Below are 10,280 nucleotides of genomic sequence, written 5' to 3' on the forward strand. Positions count from 1 at the left end.
AGGCAAGCTCGAAAATTTTCGCTGTCTGCTCAGCACAGTGCAAAGAATGAGAGCTGACATTGAGGGGGAGTGTTGAGAATCAATGTCAAGCCCAAAACCATAAGTAATCCACAACCCAATCTAAAGTCCAAGTCTATATCTAGTTTGATGATGTAATTGCTTACAATTGCAATGTTAGGTATGGTTGAGTGGAAAAAATTAGGTGCAACTAATGGGTTTTGTGTGGTACTAAATAATCTTAGTTTAATTAAGTGTGTGGTGTAGCTTTCATTTGGTTTGCTATAAATACCCAAGTCCCCAAGCATTGTATATCATCCAAGGAAAAACAAAGCCTTGAGCTAAATAAGAAAAGCTTTGCTAATTAGTTTGTTTTGTGAGCTTTCTTTAAGAGTGTGCTCTATTTTTTTTTTCTTGGGATCATTAGAGTTATCTTGGATACTCTTCTTATTCAACACTTCTAACGCCAGTTTAACATCACTTGTAACATTTCCACTCAATCGCCAACATCATTTTTGATGACGAGCAACATCAAAATTACCAACATATCTCTTGATGACGGTGAGCTCCAAATACTGCAACACACCGCCAGTGATTGTTATGATGCTCAAGGCAACTTGACCAGACGGAACAGTCCCAGGCTCAGTGTGCCTCGTCCTTACAATATCTCCGAAACCAAAAACGTGTTCGTCGTAATTGGATGCAACACATATGCGTTTTTTATAGGTAACGGCCGGGATGGACGAAATTACACAACTGGGTGCATGTCCATATGTGACAGCCTTGACTACGCTAATCGGCAGGACACTTGCTCTAGCGTTGGATGTTGCCAAACTAAAATCCCCAGTGGGCTGAAAGGTCGGACTGTGCGGTTGAGAAGCTTTTAAAATCATACGAATGCGTCGAGCTTCAACCCATGCAGCTATGCGTTCCTTGTGCAAGAAGGCGAGTTCAACTTTCACAGTACAAGTTTTCGAGAACTAAATGATACAACCCATGTTCCGGCAATTCTTGATTGGGAAATTGGGAATAAGTTATGTGACATTGCAGCTAAACATTACAAGAAAAATGGGCTATGGATACAAAATTGAGGACACGGATGAGGAGTTTGTGTCCCTTTGAACACTAAAAGGGTGGAACAGTGCACATTTTATAAAGGGCACCAAGTATTGTGCCCAAATGTAAAAAAAGTTGACAAGAACACATTATTGGGCACGAAAATCGAGACTTTTGTGCCCAAATGTCCATCCAGCTTTCACGTGTCCTTTTAATATCAGAAATGAAAATTTAATATTAATTTACAAAGACATGATAGCAGTTTTCGTGCCCTCTAATTTAATATATTTAAATAAAAAGTATGGTTTTTGTGCCCTCTACATATTTACTTTTTCCTATTCCATAATAATAAGATTGTTTATTAATTTCAAGGGGAAACTTGATATAGGTCCAATTTTTTGAACCAATAGTAGGAATAGTCCAATTTATTAAAATAAGTCCAATTCCTTAAATCTTATTATTTTATTATCAATTATTATCTCTTAAATGATAAGATTTATTATAAAAATCAAATTTCTTCCTAATTATCTCTTTGATGTTTTTTTTTTTTTTGTTCTTTCTTGTTCTTTATCCTGTTTTAAACCCCATTTATAGATTTTATTTTTTATTTTTATAATCAACCTAAATCATAGGTTGATTATATTTATCTACCTATATGGTAGATTCTTTTTTATAATCAAGTACGATTCATGTGTCTTACTTGTAGATATATTATATTTTTTTTTCAACCTTTTAGTTAAGTTTCATATCTTACTTATAGGTATGATATACATTCAGATATTTGTTACTTGAGTTAAGGTATAATGATTTGCAGATAGATTTATGTCAATATATTATTTTTTTTGTTATAAGATATTAATTATATTTTTTGGGGTTGAAAATTCATAATATTAGAAGATTTTAATTGCTTTTTAATATTTTTAAAAAATATAAAATGAGCATTAAAAAAATAAATACATATAATTAGGTAATTAGACTCACTCCTAAAAATCAACTATGTTTTTGAACCTAGATCTAAAAGCCCCTAATTTCAAACTGACACAATAATATTTTCGTGCCCTATGTTTTAAATAAAATAAGAATACCACCCTCAAGTGTACATTTCAAATTATTTGCACTATATACTTTTTAGATTTCAAACGGCACGTATAAAAATAATTGTGCCGTTTGTGCAAAATAACAATGAAAAAAATATGAAAAACTTGGAAGATGAAAAAAGGTTATTAGTCTTCTCTCTCATCCCTTCATCCTGTCTCTTCCTTCCCCTTCACTCTCCTTCCCATATCCCTCCTGTCCATATATTTCAGCCAACAGCGCCGCCTTCCACTTGTCACCACAGACCGTCAAATTATACCTTCATAATCCTCTTCCCATCATCTTTCCGATCCTCAAGTTAGTTTCTACAAATTCATAGCCAAATTTCTTCAATTTTAGATCTAAGAAACATATGATTTTGTTCGGGTTTTGTGTGTTTTGCAGATATGAGAGCGGCGTACGGGACGGCGAAGAGAGAAGTAGCAGTGGCGTCGATGGGTGATGAGGCCCGAGCTGGTGATGAAGCCGATCGTTTCTCTCGGTGACACGACACAAACGGTCTCGCCTCCGTCCTATCCTCATCTCGCTGCCAACTCCCTTCTCTCGCCTCCGTCGCCATTCTTATCCTTTTTCCACCTACCTTAACTTGCTATAGTTAACGAGACACGAGAGTCTTAGAGCAGTTGAACCCGTCCAGCTCCACCTCGAACTGCGGCGGCGTCCTCCAGCTCTGCTTCTTCACACAAGCCTGAGGTGAGGACTCCATATTTCCCTCTTGCTTTGCTGTACTGGTCGTGTTACTTGATGGAACTGCGGCAGTGCTCTTCAGCTGCTGTGTTCTTCAATCATGATATGTTGCTTTTAATTTTTGGTGCAAAGCTTAAAAGGAGATTGTGAAAAACTGCTCTCAGGTCCTCCCCAACGAAGCCGTCAATGGACTCCTCGCCCAAGGTCCTCCGCCTATTTCTCTCTCCTCACTTTGTCTCTCTAAAATTTCAGATTTATTTCTCTAATTTTTTTAACTTGAAGTTTTTGGTTCTTTGTATTTTAGGCCAAATGAAAAAAAATAGAATTGGGCTGAGGCATAGTTGTATTAATGAATCCCTAATTCTAATAAATTCCAATGTCTCAACCCTAATATGATTTTGGTTCTGGTTACTTCTCTCACTCAACAAATTTGAGCAGCAAAGCACAAATCTTTGTGTTCTTCACTTCAGCCAGTTTCGTATTACAGGTACATCCACTTTCTATCCATTATTATTATTATTTTTTTTTTGGTAAAGTGATTAGAGTTGTTTCGGTTATAATTGTGTTAAAGTTTTAGTTAGGATTGAAATTATTGATTGCCCAGCTTTTGCTATGTGGAATTGGAGGTGGGCTTTGTGTTAAAAGTCAAGAATCTGTGTGCAATAATAGGGATTGAGTTACAAAGTTGTGTGCTGTGTGCATCAATTGGTGAATGAATTTGATTGGTTCTGTTTTTTGGGATTGAAATTTGAAACAAAATATTCGTGCTTCTGTGGCTTACGTAGGTGAATGAATTTAATTGGTTTTGTGTGCCTACGCTGTTAAAGAAAAGTCGAAACAAAATGAAACGAAAAAGAAAGTTAACAAGAGTGATCGAGCAATGATGAATAAACTTAACAGCGTCGGTGACCCTGAGCAGCGTGAACTGGAATCATACGTACTGACCATTTCTTTTTATGTTGAATTTTATTTTATTTGTTTAATGATTTAGGGTCAGATTTGAATGGGGGAGTTGCTGCGGTTATAGGAGAGCTTGATCATGCTGATGCAGGTACAAGAAAAATGGATGCTTGGGGTACTTGGCGGGGCCATTCAAAACAACCCAGTTGTTCAGAAGCAGGCAATCAAGCAATCATTTTTTTTCCCTCTTTATACGCGATGGCCGCATCGAAACCCATCAACCACCAAAGCCACCCTAACTAGGTTGCTGACTCGAACAGGAGAAAAGAATTGTGCGGGTTCACTTAAAACCTTAATATTTGATGTTCTTATTCCTGAGAGAACCGATATTCACTTAAAACCTTTATAATTTTAGTTTTATTTTAGTTAGGGATAGAACATGTAAAATTCTAGTTGTTTTTATATACAGTGGTTGTCAGTATCTTTGTAAATTGTAATATTATAGATGCTTGTGGTTGTGGGATGTTTTAATTTTATGAAAAAATAATTTTTTGTTTAGCCTTAATCTCAATTTGTAGGTGATTTCGGTTTTAATTTTTTTTTTTTTTTTAAATAGTTGACATATTGGGGGCACAATAACATTAAATGCGCTAACATGGGTGGCTGCAGCCATCTAACATTTTTGTCAGAACTGGGCACAAAAGGATCTTTATTGGTGCTTACACTTTTCAGCACAACATACATTATTGTGCCCTTTTAACAATAGTGACGTCCATAGAGGACACAGACTCTAAGATAGTAGCTGCACTGTTGCTATTGGTTTATGGGCACCAATGTTGGTGCTCTTTGACCTCAAAGGGCACAGATAATTTATTGTTCGCAATGGCCATTTTTGTTGTAGTGAAAAACAAGAGCACTGATGCATGCAAGGCAAATAGCTTCTGCTATAATGGGTCCTCTGGCTACATATGCCGGTGTCTGCCAGGTTACGAAGGGAACCCATACCTCCCGGATGGTTGCCGAGGTAAATAAATCTAGACACCATTTGACTATTTGATTATTATTATTGTTATAAACAATTTTGCGTTTATCAAAACATATTATATCTATACACCATTTGACCATTTGATTATTATTATTATAAACAATTTTGCGTTTATCAAAACATATGAATATGATTGTATTATTATATACAACTAAACCATTAATTTGCTTGACTTTCTTGCATATATGAATATGATTTGAGGGATTCAACACACTTTTAATCCCTTTATATCTTACTAGCATGTTGTCACGCGTGGCAATTTGTTCTTTTACATTTTTATTTATTTTAAATTTTTAATTTTTGTTTAGTTTGAATTTTTTTTAAATTAAATTGTTTTATTTTAGAATCGTAATTAGGAAGGGATATTCTAAGAATACTAAAAGCTTCACTATTTTTGTGTGCTCACTTTATATATACTAGCTTATTTTCACACGCCTACGTGCATGGTAATTGGCTATTTTTCATTGTTTTAATATTTTTTTTTTAATTTTACTTATTTTAAATATTGTTTTTATTAGAATATTTTTTGAAAAATGAACTTACTAACAACCCTACATGATTTTTTGTTTGAAATCCTCATGGAGAAGGGCAATGTGGATATTATGAAAGTTTCACCATTTTTGACTGCTCTTTATATATAGGTAAATTATATGTTGCAAAGTACTAGTAGTAAAAAACAGCATTATTCAGCAAATAATTGTCACTTTTGTTGGGGTGACTATAATATTAGTACAGAAAAATTGTTCATGGTAATAGAAAAAGCACGAACTATGTAGTAATAAGCTAAAAGAACATTTTCTGTTACAGTGGTTTTAAAACATTAAAACAAAAATAAATTAGGTTTTCGTTCCTCTTTTTTTTTCTCATTAATTGATTTTTTTTTAATCAAGGTCATTTGACTTTTATCCATGTTATTATTTGAATATTAAATTATTTCAATGTCATCATATGTCAATTCTAAAAATGAAAACCATAACAAGTGACCTAGTAGTAAGGGCGCGAACTGCGACTTCCCAATAAACAAAAAATTGTGGGATGTCCCAGGTTCGATGCTCCGAGCTAGTGAGTCTGCTTGACTATGACCATGAGTGAGGTGAAATTCCCCATAGCCTCTCTGGACGCGGAAGGAATGGATAACTGTGGCTTGCCACTAGTTGTCCTCTTTTAAAAAATAAAATAAAAAATAAAATAAAATTCTAAAATGAAAAACTTAGAAATCATTTCCACATATACTTCTTAGTATTTCATATATTTTTATTTTTAATTTGTGCCCACTTTTTTATACCAATATTCTTTTTAGTTTTAATTTGTATCCATAATTTTAAATTTAAATATTTTCCATAATTTTAAATTTAATATAGACCCATATTTTTTTGGTGAAATGCTAATTACATGTATTTATTTTATATTTTAAGATATATCAATACTTTTGTTTTAATTTTAATAATTACATGGGTACATTATTTTTTTGTTAGAACTATGTGAAGACAATATTGCTCTATTATTGATTTTTAAGTAATTATTATATTAAAAAACTTTTGAAATTTGTTTAAATTTCATAATTTGTGGGATTGAATGCATAGATGCAAGAGTGTTTTTTTTTTTTTTTTTTTTTAGAGAACGATATTATCTATACTAAGGGGTAAGGGAATGAGCTAAGCCTTATAATGAGCTAGCAATAATGTGGTTCAAATTCGCTTTTGCATAGATGCAAGAGTTAAATCCCTTAAATGAGCTAGGAACCTCAATCAAAATATTCAAATAAATAAGGTTTCAATCTAATAATTAGGTTGACTAGACCGGAATCAAAATGACCCTTAAAATAATACGTAAGTTTAGCTGACCATGCCAAAGTAGCCACTAATTAGCCACAAGTGCTGTTGTTCAGTGAAGATAGTGCCCACAATCTAATAGTAATGGTGCTCAACTACTAAATTTGCCGTGGATTGTCAAATCTGTGGGTTCATGAACTGTTTCCTTTGGGCATTTTTTCGTAGCGAGTTGCTAACAAAAAGTCTCAAAATAGGGATTTAATTTTTACCTATTGTTCATGGATTTAATTCATTCTTTTTCTGTTCAGATATTGATGAATGTAGGGCTTCACACTCCTGCAGTATTGGAACCTGCGTAAATACAGCGGGAAATTATTCTTGTAAATGTCCGAAAGGGTACAAAAATAACGATCTGAATAAAAAAAATTGCATCAAGGACAATGGTCGAGCAAAGCTCATTCTCCTGCTTATTATTTCACTAGGTATGCATATGTTAGTTTTATTGTACTTTTCCTTTAGGCGCGTGTTTTTACATCGCCTTTGGGTTAAAAGATGAATGCTCTTAACAAACTCAGCTGCAAATCTCTTACTTTAGGTTGTTAGTTTATTATTTACATGTCATATCATATAGTCCTAGTCTAAAATTCTAAACTTACTATTTATCATTGAGCAATTGCACTCAAATTTTATTTACTTTACCCACTTTTAGATCCAAAACTTTCACACGTACTTATATCAGAAGTGTTCTTTGGAAGACAGGTTTTTAATCAATATTGTCAATAATTTACCAATCAAAATCGAATGTACACTTTGTTTTTGACACGATATCAAAATTAACATCAACACCATGTCAATAACATACGGAGAGTCTGTCTTGCCCAGAGAATACTTACATATGTGTCAATAACACATGGAGAGTCATCTTTGCAGGTGCCAGTGTAGTCTTCTTGCTTTTACTAGGTGGATCTTCATGGATATATTGGGGAATGCAGAGAATAAAGTACCTCAAACTCAAAAAAGAGTACTTTAAAGAAAATGGTGGCTTATTGTTACAACAACAAATCGATAATCAACGAGGCTCCGTGGAGACAACAAAAATTTTCACGGTAGAAGAACTTGAGAAGGCAACAAACAATTACCATGAAAGTAGAATCCTTGGTCAAGGCGGCTATGGAATAGTTTACAAAGGAATAGTAGCAGCAGATAACAATAAAGAGGTTGCCATAAAAAAGTCTAAAATTGGTGTCCCAACCCAAAAGGAGCAGTTTGTCAATGAGTTGATTGTTCTTTCTCAAATCAACCATAGAAATGTGGTGAGGTTATTGGGTTGTTGTAGGGAGTCAGAAGTTCCTCTACTAGTTTACGAGTTTGTCACTCACGGCACTCTCTTTGAGCACATTCATGGCAAAAAGAGGAAAGGATCATCATTTTCATTGGAATTACGACTCAAGATAGCAGCTGAAACTGCTGGAGCACTAGCATACTCACACTCCTCAGCTCTGATGCAAATCATACATCGAGATGTGAAAACGGCAAATATACTGTTAGATGAAAATTACACTGCAAAAGTGTCAGACTTTGGAGCTTCACGATTGATTCCTCTTGATCAAGCCCAACTTGCAACTTTAGTGCAAGGAACATTCGGATACTTAGACCCTGAATACTTCCTCACGAATCAACTAACAGATAAGAGTGACGTCTATAGCTTTGGAGTTGTCCTTATTGAGCTACTAACAAGCAAAGTAGCACTTTCTTTTGACAGGCCTGAGGAAGAGAGAAACCTAGCAAGCTTCTTTGTTTGCTTAATGGAGGAGGATCGCTTGAATCAAATTCTCGATGATGCCATAGTCAACGAGAGAAACATCGAGACACTAAAAACAATGGCCAATCTCGCAAAAAGATGTGTAAGGTTAAAAGGGGAGGACAGGCCAACAATGAAAGAAGTTGCCATGGAGCTGGAAGGAATGAGAATTACAGAAAAGCATGCATGGGGAAAAGCTGAAATTTTTTCAGAAGAGACTGAGTACTTACTTGGGACACCTAACTCAGATGCTTATCATGTGGCTTTTAGAGCTGATTGTGGTCCTAGTACTGGTACAGCTAGTGAGTATGACAGCATTCAGATCCAGATGTTAATTCCATATGATGATGGAAGATAATTCACTGCTTCATATAATCAACTCAACATTGTTTATCATTCTAGCCATAGTGAAATAGTGTTTCTTTTCATCAAAGGATAAGTGTAGCCACATTGGCTAGAGCGGATGTGCTTTCTCTATACACTCTAGTTTGAAATTTTCTTTGTTGTAGTTTAGATTTAAGTTAAAAGTAAAGTATTGCTTGTATAAAAAATATATATATTATTTGTCATCATTTTGGAAGTTTTTATTTACGGTATGTACCAGAGCAGTAGGTGGTGGAGATCCCAACCTTGCACATAAGAAGTGGCCCAACACCAAAAACTAATTTCTTCTTCAAAAGGATTTGCATGGAATTAGGGTGTGCATCAGAGCAGTTGGTCGGGGATACCAATTGTTTTGACTGGTTAAATGACGTTGTGTATTGGCATTCAGTGTTTGCATGGATGTTAGATTTGGAAAATAACTACATCAAACTCAGAGAACGAAGAAAAATAATTATATCAAACTCAGAGAAAAGTATTTCAAAGAAGAGGGTGGAGACAACAACAATCTTTACCGCAGAACTTAAGAAGGGCACAGACAACTATTATGAGAGCAGAGTTGTCGGCGAAGGAGGCTTTGGAACAGTCTACAAAGGAATACTACCAGATAATGAAGTGGTTGCCATAAAAAAGTCGAAAATCGGAGCTTCAACCCAAAGTGAGCAGTTTATCAATGAAGTTATCGTTCTTTCTCAAGTCAACCATAGAAATGTGGTGAAACTATTGGGTTGCTGTTTAGAGACACCGGTGTCATTACTAGTTTACGAGTTCATCACCGGGGCAACTCTTTTTTATCATCTTCATAGCATAAAGAGCAAGGAATCATCGGTTTCATGGGAGTTACGATTGAATATCGCATCAGAAACTGCCAGGGCACTGGCATACTTATTACTTGCACCTCCATGCAAATCATACACCAAGATGTGTAAACAACAAATATACTATTCGACGACAATTACATAGCGAGTGTCGGACTTTGGAGCTTCGCGATTGATTCCTCTAGATCAAGCTCAAATAACAATTCTTGTGCAAGGCTAGGGTACTTGGATCCTGAGTACTTTCATTCGAACCAGCTAACAGAAAAGAGTGACGTCTACAGTTTCGGAGTTGTCCTTGTGGAGCTAGTAACAAGCAAAACGGCACTCTCTTTTCCTAGGCCTCAGGCAGAGAGAAACCTGGCAAGCTTCTTCATTTGTTCCGTGGAAGAGGGTCACTTGACTGAAATTCTAGACGACAACAGTCACCGAGAGAAATATTGAGTCACTGAAAGAAGTGGCTAATCTTGCAAGTAGATTTTTGAGGGTGAAAAGGAAGGAAAGGCCTAGCATGAAAATGGTAGCAATGAAGCTAGAGGGGATGCGGACCTCGGGCCGCCTTCAATGGCTTATGCTGGAGATGAGGGCTGGGCATTTTTTAAAAAGAAACCGACTGAACTGCACGAACAGCACCGGCGGCTGTTTGGTTTGGTTTGGTTCTTCTTTTTTTTTTTTTTTTAATTTAATTTTATTATATTGTATTTGTTTTTCTCTGCCGTCTGTATGTGTCC

At 35.4% G+C, this 10,280-nt stretch overlaps 2 pseudogenes; both read left to right on the forward strand.

The window, feature by feature from the left end:
• Positions 1 to 8,760, forward strand: part of LOC125472517 — a 13,724-nt pseudogene extending 4,964 nt beyond the window's left edge.
• A 280-nt stretch (positions 8,761 to 9,040) lies between these two features.
• On the forward strand, positions 9,041 to 10,049 carry LOC125472578 (annotated as a pseudogene).
• Positions 10,050 to 10,280: the final 231 nt, after the last annotated feature.

This window comes from the organism of the source record quoted next, unplaced genomic scaffold (assembly GCF_019419815.1).
Source record: "Pyrus x bretschneideri cultivar Hongxiangsu unplaced genomic scaffold, Pyrus_bretschneideri_v1 Contig7, whole genome shotgun sequence".
NCBI classification, from domain to species: domain Eukaryota; kingdom Viridiplantae; phylum Streptophyta; class Magnoliopsida; order Rosales; family Rosaceae; genus Pyrus; species Pyrus x bretschneideri.